General features: G+C 42.3%; 1 protein-coding gene across 5 annotated transcripts in view; it reads right to left on the reverse strand.

The window, feature by feature from the left end:
- The window catches only part of USP9X (ubiquitin specific peptidase 9 X-linked), a 156911-nt gene that overhangs the window by 121228 nt on the left and 9073 nt on the right, over nucleotides 1-26610 (reverse strand). For 2 of the 5 annotated variants that reach the window (XM_028113338.2, XM_028113336.2), the window contains exon 1: nucleotides 11428-12082. The exons of 1 other annotated variant lie outside the window; for it this stretch is intronic. The gene's annotated coding sequence lies outside the window, so the exon portion shown is untranslated. Of the gene's footprint in view, nucleotides 1-11427; nucleotides 12083-26610 lie in introns of those variants that run through there. 2 more of the 5 variants (XM_028113340.2, XM_028113339.2) reach the window with 1 other exon arrangement.

Consider the following 26610-nt stretch of genomic DNA (forward strand, 5'->3'; position numbering starts at 1 on the left):
CACAGCCCTTCTGACTGGAGTCCAGTACCCTCCCACTGACTATACCACTTTCAATTCAAATACGAATGCTGTTTTGAAACAAAAAAACCCTCCAAACTAGGAGCGAGTGGAATTAATGCAATTATTTAAACAGTAAGATTATTCTTCTACTTTTGTATATCAATCTAATTTAAAAGCTGTAAAATAATGCCTGTATAAACCATGGCGAGCCAACAGTTAACAGTCTCTGGATACCAGATTCTAGTTCCCTACATTTTAAGGGAGGCAGGAGGCAATGAAAGCATGTGCTTTGATAATCCACTGTTTAAGTAATGGAGCCACACTGGGGAAAATACAGTTATTCTATAACCCAGATTCCTCTCTATGACCTTTTGACACATATCAACAGTCAGAAGCTCTCAAGTGGAGAGATGAAATTGGGAATGGGGGAAGAGTTGAAGAAGGGAAAGACAATAAAGGTGCTTTGCTTTCCAGCTCAACACTCCCTTCAATGATGGAAGCCAAAATCAAATTAGCAGCAACTCCCTCATTCAAGGGGAGTCCCAGGTTATCTCACGTCCTTTACTCCATTCCCTCAACCATTCTCTTATCATCTCTCAGCCAAAGTGTTAAAAATACTGCCTCAAATACTCCTGGCTCCCCACCTCTTCTGACATGTCTGCCACAATGCCATCAGAATTATCTTTCAGAAACACAAACCTAATCATCTCACTTAATTTAAAAGTCCATCTCATTACCCTAAAAACAAAACAGAAGTGCCCTAATGTGGCACCCAAGTTCGTCCCTTGTGATATAGCCTCACCTCCCATAATCCCTTCCCTCTCAATTATCTCCAACGCTCCTTCTACATTCTACTACTAACTTTTCTCTAAAACACTGAAGTTTCACTTCCATTCCTCCATTTCAAGTAGTGGTTCTCAAATTTTGTCCCTAGGACACAGTTGGCAATGTCTAGAAACATTTTTAGTTATCACAATGGGGGGAGGGGGCAACAGGTACTACTGGCATCTTGTGGGTAGAGGCCAGAAAGGAATAGCACAGCACTCCACACAACAAAGAATCATCTGGCCCAAAATGTCAATAGTGTTAAGGTTAAAAACCCTGATCTTGGGGTACCTGGGTGATTCAGTTGGTTAAGCATCCAACTCTTGGTTTCAGTTCAGGTCATGATCTCAGGGTCGTGAGATGCAGCCCCACATAGGGCTCCACACTGCGTGGAGCCTGCTTGATATTCTCTCTCCCTCTCTCTGCCCTTCCCCCAGCTCCCCCACCCCCACCCCTCGCATGTGTGCACATGCGTTCTCTAAAAAACAAAATTAAACAAAAACCAACAAACCAACCCTCATCTCGAGTTGCTCCCTCTACCCAGAAGTCCCTGCTCTAATTCATAGGGCCACCAAAAGAGTACACTTCTGAAGACCAGCAAACCTCGCTCAACCTCAAACTACAATGATTTCTTCATCTCTTCTACTACTCCATTTTTCACACCTCTATGTAACATAGCACTTATCACATGTATAATTAATTGTCTAGCCTACTAGACAATAAAACTTAGAAAGTAAGAATTAATCACCTTTGTATCCCTTGTGCCAGTATGGTATTAAATGAATGAATTCATTGTTATAAGAAAGCAATCACCCAATCCAAAGCCTTCACTTTACGATTTCATGGAGGTAAAGGAACTTCCTCACTAGTTGGTAGAGGAATTACAGCTGTAACCTAAGCCTTTTGACTGAGATTAGAGCTCTTTACTACCTACTATAACACTCTCTCAATCAGGCTGAGGGAGGTTGTGACCACCTACAAAAGACAGTTCAGACTTAAGACTATCAACGGAGCCTCAGGAACTTCCAGAGCCACCTTCCAGGGGCTTTATCTGAAGAAACACAAACAAAAAGTAGTAGAGTAAGTTAAGGCCAAAAGAAAAGCACAGGAAAAATGCTACCAGAATTCAGAGACGGTAAAGACCAATTTCCAACTAAATTAGAAAATACTTCACGGGCGTCTGGGTGGCTCAGTTGGTTAAGCGACTGCCTTCGGCTCAGGTCATGATCCTGGAGTCCCGGGACCGAGCCCCACATCGGGCTTCCTGCTCAGCAGGGAGTCTGCTTCTCCCTCTGACCCTCTTCCCTCTCATGCTTTCTATCTCTCATTCTCTCTCTCCCTCAAATAAATAAATAAAATCTTTAAAAAAAAAGAAAAAGAAAATACTTCACGAACATAGCCTGTGAGCTAGACACTGGAGGCTAGCCACAAAGGGGAGATGGAGCTCCAAGAAGTAAAACCACGAGAATAGGAAAGGCTGGGGCATCCACATCAAGTATGGATTGTTTGATTAGATGGGAGAACAAGAAATCACCTTGGAAAAGCAGACTGGAATTATGTCAGAATGACCTCTTTTGGATAGAGCTGCCATGGTATATTTTGGGCAGTATTTTTTAATTTTTAAATAAGTCCTACACGCAACATGGGACTTGAACTAACAACCCTGAGATCAAGAGTCGCACATTCCACCGACTGAGCCAGCCAGGTGCCCCAATTTTGAGTATGCGGGGAGAGATAAGGAGATACCTGAACACGATCCTTGTGGCTGTGTAGATGAACAAAAACCAAAGAATCTTGCCATTTCTCCTTTCACTGACACGATTCTTCTTCCCATGATGCACGGAGAATAACTAAGGTAATGCTTGAGTAGGAGCAATTTGAGACAGCTGACATTTATATGGCTCAAATAATGACACCCAGTCAGACAAGGAATACACCTGCAGGGAGTACATTAGGTTCCTCCTCCAACCCTCAGCCTGGACTTACAATCCCTTTCACCCCAGCTCAACACACTCCAAGTCAAAAACTCAGAAGAACTTTGGATAACTGATTTATATCTACAAAGGATATAGTAAACAACTATATACATACTGATTAAATAGGAATAAATGAGTTTTTCTGCAACCACTTTCACAAGAGCCTAGGCAGTACTCTTCCCTTTCATACAGAATGCATTCCTGAGAATGTGATAGATATCAAATATTCCAAAACCAAACAATAGATTCACGTGTTCTTAGAGGTTTTTCCAACTCTGAGTGCAGGAAAGTATCATAAGCTTTACTACACATTTGCCATACTTAATTTCCTGTGTCAGTGTAATTATTTCATCCACCACTGAACAAAGTCAACCAACATAACCAATGAGCACAACCTAACCCAGTAATGTTAAAGACTTATATTCCTAATCAGTTCCCTGTCTCAAGGATATTAAGTTTGGAAATTCCAGCTGATACAAATAGGAAACTTATCCTAAAAAGGATACTGAAGAAATAAAATAGAGGTGTGAAAGAATAAGGAGTGTGTGGAGAATTGGGCGAATCAAGTAAATGAAGGATGGGGGGGGATAAAGAAAAAAAATAGCGGGAAATTAAGTTCTATTATATGAAAATCAACTCATAATTAAAGTTTGCAGCAGTGTTTACAAATGCAGTAGCTAAAAAAGGAGCAGGGGAGGGAGGAGGGACATGAAAACTGTCTCCTAGGCAGGATGAACAAATGGCACACACTCAAGTCCTACGGCAGGAGTAAGTGGAGGCACAGGACAGCAGACACAGGATACATGACTTAGTGAATTATGTAACTGATGAGAACTTTTGATTTAACACACATCTAAATAATATGGTTGCTTCTACATGATGGAATTATCAAAGGTGGGGTTTGTGTCTTCCTTTTGCTTTTATTCCCTCGTGCTCCCCAAACATTTTAACAGAATACATTAATTTCATAATCAGATGAAAATTATGAAGTATGTAACATCTTTAGAAAGCCTTCCATCAAATAACAAACTGGTTTAAGTACTTAAAAGCAAGCTTTGGGGGCGCCTGGGTGGCTCAGTCGGTTAAGCGTCTGCCTTCGGCTCAGGTCATGATCCCGGGGTCCTGGGATCGAGCCCCACGTCAGGCTCCCTGCTCAGCAAGGAGCCTGCTCCTCCTCCTGCCACTCCCCCTGCTCATACTCTTTGTTAAATAAATAAAATCCTGAAAAAATAAAAATAAGCTTTGGTGAATCTGAAAAATTCATTTATACAGAACATTATCCCCTAAGACATCAAATTAATGAAGTATTTATTTTGTAATGTCTCCTTCCAATTTAGCTTTCCTTTAACGAGCATCAAACACCACTGCCCTGCTTTCAAAATGGTGCTTTTTGTTTCACAGACTCTAGCTCTAAAGGGTTTGTGGAAACTTTTTTTTTTTAAGGATTTTATTTATTTGCGAGAGTGTGTGTGCGTGCGGGAACAGGGGGAGGGGCAGAGGGACAAGCCGACTCACCACTCAGTGGGGAGCCCAACTCAGGGCTCAATTCTAGAGCCCCGAGATCATAACCTAAGCCAAAGTCAGGCAACCAACTGAGTCACCCAGGTGCCCCAGAAACTGATTTTTAAACTCACTAACCAGTATATAGACAGGAACAATTCTGTTTTGCTCACCTTGTATCCCTGTTATCTGGTACAATACCTACCACGTAATAAGTGTTTAACATGTAAGTGCAGAATTTAAAATAAAGTACAAAATAAAAAGGATTCAAGAAAAATTAGACAAAACTATAAGCCTGAAGAAAAATAAGATATGCTAGAATTAATCTCTAAGCCAGTAATTCTCCAATGGCGGTTCCATACTTGGGAACTTGTTAGAAATAAATACTTTTTTTTTTTTTTAAAGATTTTATTCATTTACTTGACAGAGAGAGACAGAGAGAGAGGAAACACAAGCAGGGGGAGTGGGAGAGGGAGAAGCAGGCTTCCTGCGGAGCAGGGAGCCCGATGTGGGGGCTCGATCCCAGGACCTGGGACCATGACCTGAGCCAAAGGCAGACGCTTAACAACTGAGCCACCCAGGTGCCCCAGATATATATACTCTTGAGCCCCCATCCCATACTTACTGAATCAAACGCAGGGGGCCCAAATATCTATTTTAACAAACCCTCCAGGCTTTAGAACTTTGCCCTAAACCAGGGCTGGCAAATTATGTTCACAGACCAAATCCAACTCCTGTTTTTGTACAGCCCACAAGCTGAGAATGCATTTCACACAGGAACATTTCCAACCAGTTTAATGACAGGGAACACTAACTTTAAATCCTCCATTATGCAAAAAAATGTATTTATGAGCCCCCCCATTCTATTCTTACCAGACCTGAGTTACAAATAATTGCACCATCATATTTTAAATTTCACCAATAGAAAATTGATCTAACATCCTCAATTTCGCCTCTTAGCATGCAAACCTATTTCCGATCTGGCTTTTTACAGAAAAGTCTGCTGATCCCTGATTTGAATTTGGGAGGTATTATCAAGCAAGGAGAACAACCAAATCTTTCTACACTACCTTGATCAGGGACAAAATACACGGTTAGATACAACATGGGTCTAATACCATGTAATAATTTCCATGCTTTCTGGTGTCTAATTGCGTAGAGGTATTCAGTTCTTAGAAGTAACCGAGAGAAAAGACCCCAACAGAAGAGAGATAACAACCTAAACTCTGAATAAACACCAAAGTCAGCAGGAAGGAAATTGGCATAAATAGGATAGGAAAGGGAGTCTTCTACTCCTTTTTTTCGTCTAAACTTTCTCTTCCTACTTTACAGGGTTTGCAACCAAGGATGGGAACCAAGACAACCAGCTCAAAATCATGCCAAGGAAAACAGTTCCTCTGATAATGGCTGACCAATCAATATGGGTCTAGTGTTCAAAACTTCTATGATTGATCAGTTACAGAAGGATAAACTGAAAGAAACCAAAATGTGATGATACATCAATTTTGTATGCAATTCTAGGTATTGGGAGTCAAATATTCCTCCAGATTTTGCCATTCAGGCAGTTATTGTAAAGATTATTCTATATGCTCCATAATACACAAAGGTAAAGGACAGAATTGCTGACCTTATTACCCATTATCCATCACCAGAGAGAAATTTAAGTGTGAATTTTAGGACGGTGACTACAAAGGTAATGGAAATCAAAGAATAGTTACTGTGCCTTATTAAATATGTTAAGAGCTTCATGCAGAACGTAGTCTATGCACACTATCTTAGTCAAGTTACTTCAGCAGCCATGTTCTTCATCTGAAAAACAAGGAGTTTGAGATCTAAGACTCCTTTCAGGACTGCTCATCATAAAAGAGTTATCAGGACGCCTGGGTGGCTCAGTCGGTTATGCATCTGCCTTTGGCTCAGGTCCATGATCCCAGGGTCCTGGGATCGGGTCCCACATCAGGCTCCCTGCTCAGCAGGGAATCTGCTTCTCCCTCTGCCTCTCCTCCCAGCTTGTGCTCTCGCTCGCTCAAATAAATAAATAAAATCTTTAAAATCAAATAAATAAATAAAAATAAATGAATAAAAAAATTATCAGGTCAAGTTAAGTGACTCCAAGTAATAAAGAGAATTAGGAAAAAAAAATAGAGAAATCATACCGCAATATAATATGGTGAACTGACTATTCATCCAACAAATAATTACTGAATATCTATGTGCCAGGCACTTTCTAGGTACTAGAGATGTATCAGTGACTTAGAATCTTGAGTCTGATGAGATGAATGCCACAAATCTAAAATTTGGAGGACAAAAATCGAAGCATCTGAACAAAATAATTAAAACAAACAAAAAAATACACACCAACAGCATAGAGGTAACTGACGGAGCAGCAATACAAAAAAGGAACAGCAGGAGGAAGGGTTGGACACCAGAGTATTTAATTCCTGGCCAAATATTAAAAGCACTGCAAATACAGCTATTCCTAAACTCAATATGCAAGAATTCTAATCCATTTCTACTGTACCTGACTTTTGTGTTCATTGGAGAAGACTGGAGATCAGCTTGAATTTCTATTGAAAAGAAACTCAAAGATAAAAGGAAAACTCCACTGGATTATACCATAACTAGGTAAATTTCTTATAACAGAATTCAGTCTCCATCTATGAAGCACAATAAAGAATGACAAAATTAGAGCTAGGAAAGACTTTGGAGATCAGCCAGTCCAATGCTCCTCACTTCCTACAACATAAGCTTCTAGACAATAGCAATCTCTAGAAAAGTACCTGGCACATAGATGCCCAATAAATATTTGTTGGATAAAAAGCAAACTAATGCCTTAAAACAGGTATTAATAAGCTAGTATGAGAGCTGTAACCTTAACTCCAAGAAGGTGCTCATAAGAGATAATGAATTTTTGCGGGCGTGTTGTGTGTATTACATAAAACTCTGGAATCCTGAACTATTAATCTAGCTTCTGAACTTTTTTGCTACTTTGTGTCTGGAATTTTTGGCAGTGTGAGTGGCAAAACTAAACTCATACTGCCTAATGGTAGCACACAAAACTCAAAGTCTCAGATCTTCCCTTTCCCTCAAATGAAGTGCAAAGAACCCCCTAGCTGCACATCAGAAATATTTTTTGTTTTTCAAATGCCTAGTTTCTACCCCAAACTTAATCATAATTTCCAGAGCGTTAAGACCTAGAAAATTAGCTTTTTTTAATTTTTGGAAAATAATTTTGAAAAAGCTCTACAGGTGATTCTGATCCACAGCTGAGGCAGAAAATCATTGTTAGACAATAGCTGGAAATAGAATTAAAACCCATCTGCTGCTGAATACACGTATAGTGTGTGCGTGTGTACTGAAGCCCACAAGACACAGGCACATATGAAAAATAAATTTAGGTAAGATATCTTAAAAGTATACTTTTTCACTTCTTATTCCTTGAAAGTATATTACATTGGTCATTATATATATTCAATAGTAATAATTCAAACTCCAATAAACGTAGTATCAGAAGCTCTATGAAGTCGCCTTCCTTTTGATACTTTATACCACAGAAAATAAGACTACAATGACCATTAACAGAAAGATCTTTGAGATCTTGTGCCGCATTAAGAAAGCTCATAGATTCCACATTAGCAGGCTTTCCCCCCAGCCTCAGTACAGAATTTAACACAACAGACCAAGAGAATTAAGAGAAATAAACACCAAATAAAAGCGTTTACTGCTATTTCATTTAATCCATAACATTATTGAGTGATACTACAAAAATGCAAAATGAAACCCTTAGTTTTAAAAACTGTTTGTGAAAATTATACTGATTTTAAACTAAGCTAAACAAAACTCAGAATTTTCAAATTGAGATAATAGAAGTTCACATGATACTAAATGTTCATTTATGTGATCATTTAAATAAATTACTGGGAAACAAATGCCTGGACTTTACATCTTTTAGGAACGTTATGTTGCCTAACATTATTTTAGTCATAAACACACCCACCAACTAATCAACCAGAACATGTTGGGAGACATATGGAAAAGGAAGAACCTACTTGCTGCAAAGCTTTTAGCACCTCTCTGGCTAACTGGTTATTTCCCAAATTGCAGATGATTGTCATATTTTTATCAAAATTTTAACCTAAAGCTACTCTGGTTCAGGAAACAAACGAAAGTTCCAAATGTTTTTTAAAAACAGTGATCAGTGTCATTTTACTAATGTGGCACCGTAGCTGAAACACCACTGGTTGACAGACCTCAATCCCTCACCTGTATGATGAAGACAATACTATTTATGTTGATAAATGAAAACATTTAAGAAAAAAAAAATCCATCTTATTTATCTGCTTGAAAGTTCAATAAGAACATACTAACAGCATTAACAGTGGTATTCAACCCTGACTGCATGAAAATCACCTACAGTGGTTTTAACATAAACCTTTGCCCAGGACCCGTATCAGACCTAATCAGTCTTATCAGACCTAATCAGTCTTAGGGAGGGAGATCCAGGCATCAGTTCCCCCCCACCCAAACTCCCCTAAGTGATTCTAATGTGCAGTAAAGGGTTGAGGGTCAACGCATTAACCCTTTCCCAAACACTAACGTTAGACCCTATACTAAGACAAGAACTTAGCAACAAACAAAAAAAGGGGGGGAGGGACTAAAATCCCACCCCCCCCCCGATTTTTAGGAAAAAAAAAATTTTTTTTTTCCAAGATTCACAAAACATACCAGCAAGAGGGAAAATATAATGCAGGCTATTATGAAACCATCACATTATTTTAGAAGTCAAAAACAAACAGAACAAAACAACCCCACCAAAAAACAAAAAAACCCAACTAGCTCAAGAACCACAGAATAAGATCCATTCCGAATTGCCAAGACTTACAAGACTGATCTTTAACACGCCATTATGTTTCAAACAACTTTCTTAACCTAATTTAAACAAAGATTGGTTTCAATACTAAAATCCTGGAACTTTAGTATAAAAACTTTATTAAAGTTGACCTTATAAAATAAACTGAAAGAACCCTTGCTTGTATCCAACTAATCAAGCACTTGACTAGCAAATTCATGACAAACATCCATTTTCAAAAACTATAAACAGCATTATTAATACCATCTCAAAAAAATTTATCTTTGAAGAGACATCCACGAAATCCCTCATCTTCTTGAGATGTCAGAATATTTATTTCAAGAGCCTGGAAAAAAAAAAGATCCAGAGTAAATCCTACTTGAGCATTCCATCGATAAAACAAGAGAACTATGGAACACCAACAAGAGATTACAATTTGGTGAAAGGTAAAATCTGCCCTTCAAGGTAATTTTCTGAAGAATCCAGATTCTCACATGTACTGTTCTTGCCATTCTTCAGTCCCTCCAGAAATTTTCCCTCTCAGAAACTACAAGGTCAGCAAACAAAGGAAGAAATAGCATGAGAACATTAAGATAACATGTTAAAAATTCCAAGTTGAACGTCCGTGCAAAAAAATACAGGAAAAAGGGTAGGGGGAAAATATTCGTATACCCCAAATGCCTTATTTTTTAAAATAAAGAAAACAAAATGTAATAAACATTGAGTTCACCTTTGGAACACCAATTCCAGATACTTCTGATTGTCACTCTATGCAGGCCCTGGAACAATAACGCTTAATCTTTAAGAACTTGGGAGGCATTTGCTGAAACCAAAATGGCAGCCCACTGAATCAGTAGACCAGGGAGATCTAAAGGAGAGTTTGCAGTCTCTATTTTTAAATTCAAGTGTACGGATTAAGAAAGCCAAGCTAGTCATGGTTAATGAGTCCTTACTATATAATCACTAAGAGTAGATAATGAGCTCCAAGAGAGGGTTAAGTACCTGCTGAAAAGTTTCCTAATCAATAGATACAGCCCAGATTCTTCCTCAGAAGTGAAGGTATACAAACATTATGTAGATTTAGGAGGCTCGTGAGTTTCCAGGTAAAAGACGGCTACAAATATTTCCCTCCGCCCAAAATGAGGCACGAATATTTACAACTACAACTCGCTCAGTTAAATTTAAAGACAGTCCGAAGAAATTACACACACCTGTAAACTGCACGATGGAAAATCCAATTAAGGTTATAACTATAGTACTTTCAAAAAATATGCTTAGTTTAAGCAGGTTCTATTGGAAATCTTAAAAATTTCCCGTGTAAGTTCCAGTCCCCACAGAAGTCCCTACAACGATTACAAAACAATGTATACACCTGCTCCGTAACTCTTAGTACTTCACAATGAATGAAAAATAAATTTATCGAACCCGAAGCCTCGTACCACAAGAAATCTGAAGGGTTCGTTATCACCAAGCTCACAGAGACTAATATTTTTGGCAGAAATAGTTAAAAATAGAAAGGTGGTGGGTTCAAGGTAGCTGGGAGGCGATTTCTGCATCAAAACATCTTTCGCGGCTTTGGCCCTCAGCACATGAAGGGGGACGAAGGAGGTGTAGGAGGCCGATAACCCGGCTCAGGCTCCCAGTCCACAGGGCCGAGAAGAAGCTGACTGTTATCGCGGGAGGGTGGGGGCGGGGGCGGGGGTGGGGGGAGGCGGACAAGTCGTCTGGCCTGATAGCCAGGCGTAGCCGAGGCCTAGCTCTGCCGCTCCAAATCACTCCACCTCAGTAATGGCGTTTGGTGTCAAGTGGAACGAGACTGGGGAGGAGAGCGGCCGCGACTCAGCCGAGCGCCGGGCCGCAAGCCCGGGAGCCGGGGGCCAATAGCCCCCGCCGCCGACCCCGGCCCCCGGGCGCCGATGCGGGGGCGGCACGCCGGGCCCGGCGACTCCATCCTCCTACTCGGCCCCAGACAGGGCTGGAAGGGGGAGGAGGGGGAGGGACGAAGCCGTCAGCCATTTTCCCTTACAGTCCAAAACACACAGACACGCTCCCGGGACGCCGGCTCGGCACGGAACGGAGCCCCGCGCCCCCACCCGCGCCGCGCGCGTTCGCCCAGCCCGCGGCGGAGGAGGGGGAGCCGGGAAGCCCCCGGCCCGGCCAGCGGCCGGCCGACGGAGGAACCGTGGGCTCGCACACCCCCCTCGCCCTCCTCCCCTCACTTAGATCCAGCTGTTGGCCCCGGAGAAGCGCGTCGTCCCGGCGCGGCAGGCTACTCACCGCACGACACAGGCGTCTTCTCTTGAAACAGGGCACGCGGAGGCAGCAAACAGCTGCAAGACTCAGTCCCAGGACAAGGCCGACCCTGGGTGCATCCCAGGCCCGGGGCTGACTGGCGACAAAGTGTGCCGAGAGGCTGCGGGCGTGAAGACCAGGGAGCTGCACAGGGGGCGCCGGAATTCGCTGGTCGCCGCGCCCGCCCTGCAGCAGCGGTGGCCGCGGCCGCCTCCTCCTCCTCCTCCTCAGCCGGCGGCGGCGGCGGTGTCCCTCTTCCCTCTTCTCCCCTCGGGCCGGGGCTCTCAGAGCTCAGACGGGCTCCGGGCGGTGCGTTTCTCCTGCGTCACCTCCTCCTGCTCCTCCTCCTGCAGTGGCGGCTTCACCTTCCCCTGGTCGCCGCCTCTGTCCCCACTCCGGGCCTGGTCGCTTTGCTGCGGCTCGCTCCTCGCTCCCGGCGCCGACCGGAGCACCGGGGGCTGAGGCGGCCGCCTCCCGGGAGAGAGGCGGCAACGGCGGGCTCCCGCGAGGCCTGTGAGCTGAGCAACGCGGGGAGGGGCTCCGCGCGGCAGAGGCCCGGACGGGCCGGGTGCTGGGAGGTTGCGGCTCCGGCAGCCGCGGAGACTAGCTTCCGCAGCCGCGGATGCCCGTCCTCGCCAATATGGCGGATCCGGCAAACCAAAAAAAAAAAAAAAAAAAAAAGAAAAGAAAAGAAAAAAAAGAAAAAAAAACGCTCGGCCAGTGGCGGCGGCGGTAGCGGCGGCGGCAGCAGCACTAGTGGCGGCGGCGGCAGCAGCGCGGCGGCGCAGACTCCCACTAACCCCAGCACCGCCCAAAGCCCTGAGGATCCCCGCCCCCGTCAAGCCCCGCCCCACAGGGCCCGCCCCCTGGCCCTCCTCTCCTCCTTCTCCCTACCCCGCCCCCCCCCCTGCTCAGCTGCTCCTTCTGCTCCCTTCTCCTACACCCCGGGCCGTCGAGCCAGGGGGAGTTGCGTGTGTTACCAGGGAAGCCGGGCCAGGCGCGAGGCGCTTGTAACCCGGAGAGCTGGAGTGGGGGAGGGGAACACAATGCGGTAGAGATTGTTCACGCAATACCGTTTTTTCCGGCCGGCCCCTCCAGGGTCGCGCTACGACCGGCAACTGTGTTCCAAACCCCTCATATAGGGAGGGGACTGAGAACAGAGGTGACACGAGGACAGGGCCAAATGGGGAAAGGGAAGTGCGGAAGGCTCTGGCATACCACGGCGGAGAAGGAACTGGGAGATCTGGCAGTGTGTGGCCAGGACAGGGTTAATCGCGCGAAACGCAGCTGCGTCGCTCAGAGTTTGACTTGGGCCGCTTGTTTTTGTTCCATTGTGAGCCGTGGCCCCGCCGGCGAGTGCCCGGATGATGACGTCACCAGTCTCCCCCTTTTTCCGGGATTGTGGGGGGAGGGGCAGCGGAAAGACGAGATCTTGAGACCACGCGCTGGGCGGTCGCACCCGCGGTGCGTGGGGGGGTCCCGGGGGCAGAGCTGACCCGCGTCACTAGGCCCGTAAGCCAGCCAGGCCCATTGGGCGGGCACCTTGGGGGTGGCAGCAGTGCGAGGTCTCCAGGGCCTGGCCACCTGCTCCGCGCCGATAGGGGGAAGGTGTGGCTATCTCCTGCGGGGTAGGGGGGAACATGGGGGGATTGGGGGAGCCTCCCACCCCCATTCTATGAAGCAAGTGCTCTGAGAAACTCATTCACATGATCCTGCAGCATCAGTACCTGACAGCGCTTGGGCGTCCTCACAACCTTACTGACTGTGACCGATCACCCTTTGAGTATAGGAGCCCTTAGAACAGCAAAGAAAAAAGTGCCATGGAAGGCATAGCGACAAAACAGTACTGAACAGCAAGATTAGCCTCTTTTGCCAAATCATCAATACAATTCAGTGTTAGAATCGAGAAAGGCCTTAACCCAAGACATCCACCATGTATGTCATGGACTATTTTCTACATGTTTATATTCCAAAGTGAAGGTTATCGCTAATTTCAAATAAATGGTGTGCTTCAATCAATTCTATACAGTCTACCTTCGATGACCAAAGAGAAAAGAAATGCGGTTCCTAATTTACCAGATTTCCTTTAGACTTAAAAATGCTTTTGGACACTAAATGCAAAATAGCAAACCCTTGTAAAGTAAGATTATTATATTTTGAATGGAACAGAGTTAGATTTAGTTATGCTATAATTATGTTAATTTGTAATAGAGTTGTTAAAATGGAATCCAAACTAATTAGGGATGACAGCCCATTACTAGTATCTTAAATTTTAAAATCATTTCTCTGTACATTACTAGACTCCTGTTTTCACCCCAAAAATTATCTAACAAGGTACTCAAGAAAAAATTCATAGCCCTAATAATTCGTAGCACATTTTACCTTGTTTTCATAATTATTTCCATGAATGGCTTTTCTTCTCCATTAGCTTATGAGCCCCTAAAGAGCACAGACTACCATCTGTGTACACTGTAGGTTTGTTAAACACATGATTTTACTTAATCCTCAGAACCCTGTGAGGTAGCCAGAACATACATTGCTATCTCTAATTTTAGATAAACAGAAAGGATAAGTGATTTGCCCATGATCACCAGACAGGATTGGAAAGTGTTGAACACCGGTCTTTTAACCCTACCAAAAGTGCACCTTTAACAAGGATGTCCACTCTCACCAATTCTATTCAACATTGTACTTGTGTTTCAAACCACAACAAGAAAAAGAACTAAAAGGCACACAGATTAAGAAAGGACCAATGAAACCACCTCTATCCTCTATTTGCAGATGACATGATCTTATATATAGAAACTGGGAAATCCACTACAGAAAACTATTAGAGCTTAAAAAATGAGTTTAGCAAAGTTTACAGGATATAAGATCAATAATAAAAAGATCAATTATATTTTTATATACTAGCAATAAACAATCTGAAAATGAAGTTAAGAAAACAATTCTATTACATCATTAACATCAAAAATAAAATAGTAATGAATGAATTTAACAAAAGTGCAAGATCTGTACACTGAAAACTACAAACATCATTAAAAGAAATTAAAGATGACCAAAATAAATTGAAAAATAACCCATGTTCAAGGATTAGAAGAATTAATTTTGTTAAAATAGCACTACCCCCCCCAAGTTGATCTTCAGAGTCAACCCAATCCCGATCAAAATCCCAGCAGGCTTTTTTTTTGCAATAAGCACATGAAAAGATGCTCAACATCACCAGTCTTGAGGGAAATGCAAATCAAAACCACAATGAGCTACCACTTCACACCCATTAGGATGGCTATAATTAAAAAAAAAAAGGAAAATAGAAAGTGCTGGCAAGGATATGGAGAAATTGGAACACTTGTGTGCTGCTGGTAGGAATGTAAAATGAGGCAGCTGCTACAGAAAACAGTTTGGCAGTTCCCCACAACCTAAACATAAAATCACCCTATGGACCAGCAATTCCACTCCTAAGTATAGACTCACAAGAATTGAAAGCAGGGACTCAGATACTTGTTCCTCCTTGTTCATGGCAGCACTATTCACAGTAGCCAAAATGTGGAAACAATCGAAATGTTCATCAATAGATGAGTGGAAAAACAAGATGTAGTATATACACACAATGGAATATTATTCAGACTTCAAAAGGAATGAAATTCCAACACAGGCTGCTACATGAATGGACCTTGAAAACATTATGCTAAATGAAAGAAGCCAGACACAAAAGGTCACATACTGTATGATTCCACTTCATAAGGTACCTAAAACAGATAAATTCATGGACAGCCAGCAGAACAGGGGTTACCAGGGGCTGGGGGAGGAGGGAATGGAGAGTAATTAATGGATAAGGGTGTTTCTGTTTGGGATGATGAAAAAGTTCTGGAAGTGAAAACTGCTGACGGGTGCACGACACTGTGAATGTACTCAAAGCCAATGAACGGTACACTTAAAAATGGTTAAAATGGTACATAAAATTACTTTTATGTTATATATATTTTACCACAATCTTTAAAAAGTGGTAAAAAATTCACTTTCATATGGTTTAGCCTATAAATGACACTCCCACCAGCAGTTCTAGGCAGAACTAGTCTGTCAAGTCAAACTCACCAGCAACTCACTCTTTCCTATGCTCTGTGAAGCTACCATGTGCAACTTGGCTCCCCGGGTGGCTGTGGCCTACAGGACTGCCCACTTTTGACACCTTCCACTCAGTTAATGGCCTAGGCAATGAACAGTTTCTTTTTTTTTTTTAAAGATTTTATTTATTTATTTGAGAGAGAGAGAATGAGAGATAGAGAGCACAAGAGGGAAGAGGGTCAGAGGGAGAAGCAGACTCCCTGCTGAGCAGGGAGCCCGATGTGGGACTCGATCCCGGGACTCCAGGAAGGATCATGACCTGAGCCAAAGGCAGTCGCCCAACCAACTGAGCCACCCAGGTGCCCGGCAACGAACAGTTTCAAGTTAAAAGAACAGGTTCAATGCCATCGTGCAAGCTCCTTAAAATCCATATAGTCCAGGCCTTCCTTCTTCCTTCATTTTGATTTCTCGCTCTTTTTTTAAAAAAGATTTATTTGAGAGAGAGAATTTGCACCTGCACAGGGTCGGGGGGGGAGGGGCCAAGGGAGAGGGTGAGAGAATTCCAAGCAGAGTCGCCACTGAGTGGGGAGCCCCATGTGGGGCTCGATCCCAAGACCCTGAGGTCAAGACCTGAGCAAAAATTAAAAGAGTTCAGCCCTTAACTGACTGAGCCACCCAGGCACCCCTTGGTTTCTCGTTTCTTTTCTCTTTTCTTAAGATTTTATTTATTTAGGGGTGCCTGGGTGGCTCAGTCGTTGAGCATCTGCCTTTGGCTCAGGTCATGGTCCCAGGGTCCTGGAATCTAGCCCTTCATCGAGCTCCCTGTTCTGCGGGAAGCCTGCTTTTCCCTCTCCCACTTCCCCTGCTTGTGTTCCCTCTCTCACTGTCTGTCAAATAAATACATAAAATATTTTAAAAAATATATTTTATGTATTTATTTGAGAGAGGGCAAGAGAGAGCATGAGGGGGGTAAGGGGCAGAGGTAGAGCCCCCCATGCAGGGTTCGATTCCGGAACTCAAGGATCATGACCTGAGCTGAAGGCAGATGCTTAATCAGCTGAGCCACCCACGCACCCCTGGTTTCTCGTTTTTTTTGTTTTAAAGATTTTATTTATTTGACAGAGAGGACACAGTGAGAGAGGGAACACAAGCAGGAGGAGTGGGAGAGGGAGAAGCAGGCTTCCCGCCGAGCAGGGAGCCCAATGTGGGGCTTGATCCCAGGACCCTGAGACCACAACCTGAGCCGAAGGCAGACGCCCAATGACTGAGCTACCCAGGCGCCCCTGGTTTCTCGTTTCTAACACCTGTCCTCCTTTAGCTTTAAAACTGTAATTTTTTACTTCCTGGTTCTATCTTAGTAGAGCAAAGCCTTATCATATTACATTCCTCATAAAATTTCCCACTGCACTCTTTATTTGTCCAACCAGAAATGCTTAATAAAGTATACTCATTGTTTACTAGGACACATCTTACGGAACAGACACAAAGTGAAAAAAGTCAGAAAAAGACAAACCATAGGATTTCACTTATATGTGGAATCTAAAAACCAAAATAAAGCAGAACACAGACCCATAAATATGGAGAACAAACTGGTGGTTGCCAGAGGGGAGGGGGTTGAGCGTGGGCAAAAAGAGGTGAAGGGGAGTGGGAGGTACAGGCTTCCAGTTATGGAACGAAAAAATACAAAGTATGGGATGAAAGGTACAGCATAGAGAATACAGTTAATGGTATTGTAATAGCGTTGTTATGCTGATGGATTATAGCTACCCTTGTGGTGAGCACAGCCAATCTATAGAGTTGTCCAGCCGCTGTGTTGAACACCTGAAACTAATAGAACACTGTATATCAACTGTACTTCAATTAGAACAAAAAAAGAACGGACAAAACTTCTTCTTGGATAAATTGATACTAGTTAATACTTTGAGGGCCACACATTCCCAAATTCTAGAGACAAGGGATTAAATAGTTCATACTTGTGAAAAGGTCCTCTGGGTTAATGGCCAAGCTAATATAAAACTGGTAATATGTCTCCTAGAGAAGGCTTTGTGATCTGAATGGAATGAGGAAAGTTCCCGATGACTTACTATCTTTCATATAAAAATATGGTAAGGGGCGCCTGGGTGGCTCAGTCGACTAAGAAACTGACTCTTGTTTTCAGGCAGATCATGATCTCAGTTGTGAAATCCAGTCCGGCGTTGCACTCAGCGGGAGTCTGCTTGAGATTCTCCCTTCCTCTGCCCCTCCCCCAATTCATACATTCTCTCTCTCAAAAAAAATAAATGAATAAATAAATCTTAAAAAAAAAAAGAAAAAGAAAGTAGTCCGTCTATCCTGCTGTGGGACAATCTCTCTGAAACTGACCAATTCCCAGCCAAGGACCTGTACGCAGACTCCGGTGGATTATTTCACTCCTTTTATTATAGAGTTTTAAAATCTCCTGGGTTTTATTTAAAATTTGAAGGGTTCTGTTTTACATATTTTATATAAACCACCATGGGACAAAATAATCTGATCCTTTTATTTTTACTACCAGTCTGACTTACTTTGTCTAGGCTTAAGAAATATACATTTTCCCAGTTGGAGAAGGACAACTATGCCTCCTTAGAAGCCTGGATCTTTCTTACCTTTATGGCATAAGCAAATAACCTCAGCATGGCTTGGGGCTGCTGATTATGCCTCACTCATGGCCCACTGCTAGTTCTACTAAACTCAGAGCTCCTTAACAGTGGTATAGCTCAGCTCTGTCGGTGTGTCTGTCCAGAAGATTCCAAATGTTCCAGGTCTTATCTAGCTAAAATATAAGCCTCCTGATTTAAATGTGAACCTGCAAAGTCCACCTGATTTTCTCAACCATTTTTACAATCAAAATTGCACTGCAGTCACACAGACCAACCTTGTGGTAATTTAATCACTAAGTCAAATTCTTACTACATTCTCTCCACATGGTTGCAGCCTGGTAAAACCTCAGCTCCATCTTGCTTTCTGCTTTAGCACACCCTCCCTATTTCTTCTTGGCCAGCCTGGAAACTTTATAATAATGCAAATTTTCAACCAATTTTTCCTTGTGCTAGAATTTCTTCAAAGTCCACTCTAATTTGGAAATATTATTGCTTATGCCAGAAAAAAAGTAATCACAATTAAGCTCCAAAGTTCTAACCACCAATTTCAAAATGTGTGTGGGAGGGAGGTGGTTTTTCCCCCACAACACCAACTAACGATTCTCTGACACCAGCTGAGTGTCCTACAATTCAACTTAATTCTGACACGATCCACCCAGAGACAGCATCACATTCCATAGGTTAAGGGACCAGTCCCAACAAAAGTGCCCTTCACTTCGGATGGCAATCACAACTCCAGGTTGTTACCTGTGCTTCTGACAAACCAGCTATAGACTGGAGGTTCCAATGACCCCTACCTTGGGTTACAGATTAAGGGCTCAGTCCTACAAGACTGCCCCCCTCACCCTACTTCAAATTGTGTCAACTGCAAATCCAGGATATCACTGATGCTTCTGTCCAAACGGCTATCAATCAAAGGTTCCCATGACACCAGCCATAGGTTCGATTAATTTGCTAGTGCAATTCACAGAACTCAGAGAAACATTTTACTTATAGATTACTGACTTACTATAAAAGGACAAATAACTCAGGAACAGCCAGATGAAGAGATGCATAGGGACCAGTGTGGGTAAAAGGCATGGAGATTCCATGCCCTATCCAAGTGTGCCATCCTCCCATAACTCCATTTGTTCACCAGCCTGGGAGCTCTCTGAAGCCTCTCCCTTTTGGGTTTTTATGGAGGCTTCATTATATAGATTAACTTAATCAATGACCACTGGTGATCTATTGATTCTCTAGTCCATCTCTGCTCCCTGGAAATTAGGGGGTGGGAGTAACTGAAAGTTCTAACCCTCCAATCTTATGGTTGATTCTCCTGGCAACCAGCCTCCAACCTCAGGTGCTTTCCAGAAGTCACCTCATTAACATATACCCAGTGGCGGTAGAAAAGGGACTTGTTATGAATAAGAAGACACCCATTTCACTTTATGACTCTGAAGCCATGAAGTTTCAGGAACTGTGGACAAAAGGCCAAATATTATGACAAAAAATGCTCCTGCTGCTCTTACTGCTCAGGAAATTCCAAGGATTTGGGGAGCTAGCTATGAGCCAGGAACCTTGGACGAAGACTAAAGATATAAGAAATATATGTTTGGTCATTCAATGAGCAGGGAGCCCAACACGGGGCTCCATCCCACGACTCATGAGGTCATGACCTGAGTGGAAATCTCGAGTCGGATGCTTAACCCACTAAGCCACTCAGGCACCCCTGTATATATTCTAATATATATAATTACTTTATACGTATAAGATGTAATAAAGTGCTATTTCTCTAAATATATGCTGCAATTCAAACTTTTCACAAACACAAAGAGGCTTTCTTTCAACCAAATTTGGTAAGATTTCCAGTTTTTTGTTTTCATTTATATTTGTCTTCTAAGCATTGCATTTTTGACTGCTAGAAACAGCTATTCTTTCTTGGCCCTTAGGTATGTGTTTTGCCTCTTTCTTTTAGATAAATTTTTTTTTTTAGAAAAAATGCAAATGATGCTTTGTCAACTATATATAATCAATTTCTCCCTTCTTTTTATTTTTGGGCTCATTTCAGGACTTCTTGCTTCTTGGGTTGATCTAGGTAATGCAGAGGACATCACTGCTCCCGCTCTGTTCTTGGGTCTGCAGACTCAAGTAGCTCTTTACAGAATGTGCTGTTTGTGGCTGCATTGTTCACTTGGTTTGCTCAAGGACTGGAGAAGTACAACATTGCTTTCCAAATCAGCCAGTCTTTTCTGCTTTATCAAGTCCTTCAAGGGGCGCCTGGGTAGCTCAGTCGGTTAAGCGTCTGCCTTCAGCTCAGGTCATGATCCCAGGGTCCTGGGATTGAGTCCCACATCGGGCTCCCTGCTCTGCGGAAAGCCTGCTTCTCCCTCTCCCACTCCCCCTGCTTGTGTTCCCTCTCTCGCTGTGTCTCTCTCTGTCAAATAAATAAATAAAATCTTAAAAAAAAAAAAAAAGTCCTTCAACAAACATGGGACTATGCATCAAAATAGTGATTTTATAATAGCTTTTCAGTATGTGCTAGGAATGCTAGCGTAACAGGTGGTATAACCAGCCTGTTCCAAGCCTAACGTGGACATCAGTTGCTTAAACAAAATACAATCTGCATGTGTGTAACAAAAAAACATTATTGTATATGTGATGTCAAATTACAAAACGTCTGGCAAATGGGAGAAATTCTCCTTACTTCCATTACCAAAACCAATGACCACTATCATTTTTGTGTATAATTTCCAGATTTTTTCAAATGAATACTCCTTTAAAAAATTATAAAAATGATGTAACCAAATTTAGAAAAATAAAAACCCCTAGAATGCTAAAATGTGATTGCTATAATTTTGGTATATCTTCCACTAATCTTTTAAAATTGTATTTCCTTTACTTATTTTGAAGAATACTAGGTATGGATACACATCCTTTTTTAAAACAAACATTTTTTCACTTCAAAGAACACTCATTCATGCTTTTTATTTTCTGTACCTTGCATTTTGTCACTTAAATATCTTGCAAATGGGGCATGTGGGTGGCTCAGTTGGTTGAGCGGCTGACTCCTGGTTTCAGCTCAGATCATGATCTTGGGATCGTGAGATCAAGCCTGGTGTCAGGCTCTGCACTCAGTGCTGAGTCTGCTCGTCCCTCTCCCTCTGCTCTGCCCCCCACTAGCTCACTCTCTCTCTCTCTCTAAAATAAATAAGTAAATTTTTAAAAAAAATATCTTGCAAATCTTTCCATATCAGCACATCTAGGGCTGGCCTTTTTGATTACATAGTATTCCCCTGGGTGGATGCAGCGTAATTTAAATAGCCAGTCCTTGGGGTACCTGGGTGGCACAGTTGATTAAGTGTCCAACTCTTGATTTCAGCTCAGGTTGTGATCTCAGGGTTGTGAGATGGAGCCCCACTTCAGGCTCTGTGCTGGGTGCGGAGTCTGCTTGAGATTCTCTCTCCCTCTCCCTCTGCCCCTCCTGCTCGTGCCCCCCCAAATAAATTAATCTTTAAAAATAAATAAATCAATAGTCAGACCTTTACTGATGCATGTTGTACACCTGTCATGTTTTTAATCTTTTGCTGTGATAGAAAATATTGACTTCTAGTTTCTGGTCCAACATATAAGGAGCTTGAAAGTTATCAGTGCCATCTTTACAAGAAAATTTGAACAGATTGAAAATCAACAACTCCTCTTAGATCCATCAGAAATTTGAGGTCACAGAGCTAACTGCTGACCCTCCAAATCAAGAGGCAGTAAATACAGATAATCACAGTTTACTATAGCAGAAGCCTCAGAACAGAAGCCTAAAGCTGGAGCCAGTCCCAGGTAAGAAAATATAAGCTGTAATGATGAATCACTGGAGGCTCCATGTGGACAAGCTAGAGTTCAGGACTCCAGGAGAGTGTGTGTGTGTGTGTGTGTGTGTGTGTGTGTGTGTGTGTGTGTGTGTGAGTGTGTGTGTTGGGAGGGTCCAGTTCAATTTTACCTCTAGGAGGTCCACCATGTTTTCAAGAGAAATAGCCCTCCTGATGGTCAGTAGGGGTAAGGAGAAAGTAAGCCTAAGCGGGCAGGAGGAGGGTCTCTCTAGCCTTTTATAAGCGGGGGGAGGGAAATACTCAACTCCAGCCCCAGCCCCCTCTAGCCTTTCTGTTTCACCAATATTGGACGGAAAGGAAAGAAATGAGAAGCACTTGTGAAGGTCACAGCTCAGGGGCCCAGGCTCACTGAAGACTGAGACCTAATCATAGGGCTATTATAGAATGTTTCTCCTCTACCCCACATTACCATATCACTAAGGGCCATTTACCACAGTTCCTTTCTCCCAGTACATCATGTCTAATTTTCAACCAAAAATTACAAGGCACACCAAAGCCAAAAAAACAGAGTTTGAGGAGACAGAGCAAAGCATGAGAACCAAACTCAGACATGGAAGAGATGTGGAAATTATGAAACCAGGAATTTTAAGTCTATGACTAATATGCTAAGAGCTCTAGTGGGAAAAGTGAACAACATGTAAGAACAGATAAGTAATAATAAGCATAGAGTAGGAAACTGTTAAAGAATAGACAGGAAATGCTAGAAACAAAGACACTGTAACAGAAATGAAGAATGCCTTTGATGGGCTTATTGGTAGATCAGACATGGCCAAAGAAAGAATAAGTGAGCCTGAACAGATGTTAACCTAAGCTTCCAAAACTGAAATGCAAAGAGAAAAAAAAAAAAGAATGAAAAAGAACGGAATATCCAAGAATTGTGGGGAAATTACAAAAGATGTAACATCCGCATAATGGGAATAACAAGGGGGGAAAAAACAGAAAAAGGAACAGAAGGAATATTCGACTAATAGCTGAGAATTTTCCTATATTAATGACACAAACCACAGATCCAGGAAGCTTAGAGAATACCATGCATGATAAATGTCAATAAATGTATACCTAAGCATATCCTACTCAAAGTGTAGAAAATCAAAGACAAAGAAAAAATCTTGAAAGAAGACAGAGGGGAGAAAACACCCTACCTACAGAGGAGCAACAGTAAGAATGACATTGGATTTCCCTTCAGAAACGAAGCAAACAAGAAGAGAGAAGAGTGAAAAGTGAAATATTTAAAGTATTGAGAGAAAAAACCACCAACATAGAATTTTATATCCAGCCAATTATCATACCAAAGTGAAGGGGAAATAAAGACATTCTCAGACAAAAATCGAGGGGATTTGTTGCCAGTAGAGTGACCTGCAAGAAATGTTGGAAGAGGGGCACCTGGGTGGCTCAGTTGGTTAAGCGACTGCCTTCAGCTCAGGTCATGATCCCAGGGTCCTGGGATCAAGCCCCGCATCGGGCTCCCTGCTCAGCGGGAAGCCTGCTTCTCCCTCTCCCACTTCTCTGCTTGTGTTCCCTCTCTCACTGTCTCTCTCTCTGTCAAATAAATAAATAAAATCTTTAAAAAAAAAAAAAAGAAAGAAATGTTGGAAGAAGTGCTTCAGAAAAAAGGAAAATAATACAGGTCAGAAACTTGGACTGACACAAAGAAAGGAAGAACACTAGAAAAGAAATAAATGGTCAAATAAAATGTTTTATTTTTTATTCTTAATGGATCTAACAGATAAGTTTGTTCAAAATAGCAATAGCAACAAGGTTAGCAATAACAACACTTAATAAGCATACAGGTAAGTGATATAAATGACAGCAATGTCATAAGGAACAGAAGGGAGGAACTGGGAATATTCTGTTATAAGGTATGTGCACTCTCCATGAAGTGACAGTGTTACTTGAAAGTGGATATGGACTAGTTGTGAAAGTATATTTGCACACTCCAGGGCAACCACCTGCTCAGCCGGTAACCTGCTTCTCCCTCTCCCTCTGCCGCTCCCACTGCTTGTGCTCTCCTGCTCTGTCAAATAAATAAAATCTTTAAAAAAAAAATAGTAATACTTCCATGAATATCATTCCACACACATAACTTTTTTTTTCTTATTTAGAAGACAGATGATCTCTTTTTCTCCAGACTTTTCTGTTTGTTTTCTTCTTTTACTGAAGTATAAAATATATACAGTAATGTAGGTAAAATGCATTAAAGAGTATAGCTTGATGAATTTTTGTTTGCTTGAAACATTGTTCTTTTCTCTTTAAGTTTTTATTTAAATTACAGTTAGTTAACATACAGTGTTATATTAGTTTCAGGTGTACAATACAGTGATTCAGCAATTCTATACAACACCCAGTGCTCATGCCTTCCTTAATCTCCATCACCATGTCACCCATTCCCCACACCCCTCCCTTCTGGTACCCATCAGTGTGTTCTCTATAGTTAAAGAGTCTGTTTCTCGGTTTGTATCTCTTTTTCCCTTTGCTCATTTGTTTCGTTTCTTAAATTCCACATATGAGTGAAATCCTATGGTATCTGTCTTTCTCTGACTGATTTATTCCACTTAGCCTAATACTCTCTAGTTCCATCCACGTCATTGTAAATGGCAAGATTTCGTGCTTGATGAATTTTTACATACATACATGTATTTTCTACAGTTTTAACAATGTTAATTTTGTTAACAATGTGAACAATTTAGCAGTTATCCTGTTAAGCACTGTTCTAAGAACTACACGTGTATTAATTCCTTTTAATCCTCATAATAAACCTGTAAGTTAGGTACTATTATCATCCCATTTTAGAGATGAGGAAACTAGGGCACAGAGTAAGCATTTCGCCAAGGTCATATGGTTTGTAAACTCGGAGCCACAATTCAGATCCATGCCGTCATGTCCCCGCATCTGAGCGCTTAATATTCCTGTAACTACATGTAAACATAATCACGGAAGTGGCTTAGCACAGTATCTGATGCACACTAGTAAGTGCTCAGTAGCATCATCGTTTTTACTCTTATTATTACGATTTCATTGAATCTGGGGTGCCATCAGTTGCAAGACACATCATTTTAAATGATACTAACAAAGAAAACACTGTCAATCATAATATATATTTAGTGCTGTAAGATGCATTCCAATTTCAAAGATCTTAAGATGTTAAAAAATGTACTTTGTACAATGAATGAAATTCAGTATTACTGTATAGAGTTTTGTAGTTAGTGCTGTTTAATAGCTCCAAATACCATATATGTACCAAGCCCCCCCCCCGGTTATATATTCAGTCCTGACCACTCCTTTGAACCATAAACCTCTGTCTCCAACTGCCTACTTAATGTCTCCACATGGATACCTCAAAAATTACACGTCTAAAACTGAGTTTTCAATAGCCTTTCCCATCTTGGCATACAGCAACTCTATTCTTCCAACTTTTCAGGCCCCAAACCTTAGTGTCAACAAATTCTGAGGTCTCTACTTTCTTTTTTTTTTTTTATGTTTTATTTTTATTTATTTGTCAGAGAGAGAGAGCACAATCAGGGGGAGCAGCAGGCAGAGGGAGAAGCAGGCTTCCCGCTGAGCAGGGAGCCCGGTGCGGGGCTCAATCCCAGGCCCCTGGGCTCCTGACCTGAGCCAAAAGCAGACGCTTAACCGACTGAGCCACCCAGGTGCCCCTGAGGTCTCTACCTTCTATATAAATCCAGAATTCAGCCACTTCTCTCCACTCGCACTGCCAATACAACTATTCCACATGTGGCACAGACTGCTAGCTGCTCACCTACTCCATGCTTTCCTCTTCTTCCTGGGCACACATTTCCCAGCCTCCCTTGCAATTAGGTGTGGCCACATGGAATGCGAGAACAAATTTCAAGTACCATTTCCAGCCTGTCCTTGTAAACCTCGCAAGTATACTAATGTATGCTTCTCTCCCCTTGCAGCTTGCTATAACAGAAATGGCTCCAAACCTTACTCCTAAGGATGACCTTGGTGGCCCCGTGTTGAAGAAAAGCAAAGCCTCAGTCAGCCTGGGTTTCTGAATGACAGCACGGAGGGCTGTCCCAATGACCTGTTCACCCACCTGGTATGATACGATGCGCAATAAAGAAATTTTTGTTGTTTGAACCAGTGGACAAGGAGGAAAATCATATTGGATGATAAAAAGATGGCAAGTCTTGTCTTGTTAAACAGCAAATGTTACCTATAATAAAAGGAAGTCGCACTAAGCGCCTCCTGAGCCCACAGCTTTCAGAAAGGAGGATGGAAAGCGATCTTAGTAGTGTGTATTGATGGTTACTTAGTTAGCAACGTGTTACAAGAAAGACAAAAAATTCAGATAAGAATGAGCTGGTTAAGTTGCAGAAATGACATAAGAAATTTGAGGATGCAAGATGAGAAAAGCTGACTACTGGAGAGCCTGGGTGGCTCCTGAGCCCCCGACACTTGATTTCTGCTCATATCGTGATCTCAGGGTCGTGAGATGGAGCCCCACGTCCAGCTCCCCGCTGGGCATGGAGTCTACCTTAGATTCTCGCTCTCCCTCTGCTCTATTTCAGTATCTTTCAAAAAAAGAAAAGAAAAGGGGCACCTGGGTGGCTCAGCAGTTAAGTGTCTGCCTTCGGCTCAGGTCATGATCCCAGGGTCCTGGG

This window comes from Eumetopias jubatus, unplaced genomic scaffold, assembly GCF_037043125.1.
Source record: "Eumetopias jubatus isolate StellerSeaLion01/CBP00866 unplaced genomic scaffold, mEumJub1_p1.0 scaffold_11, whole genome shotgun sequence".
NCBI lineage: Eukaryota > Metazoa > Chordata > Mammalia > Carnivora > Otariidae > Eumetopias > Eumetopias jubatus.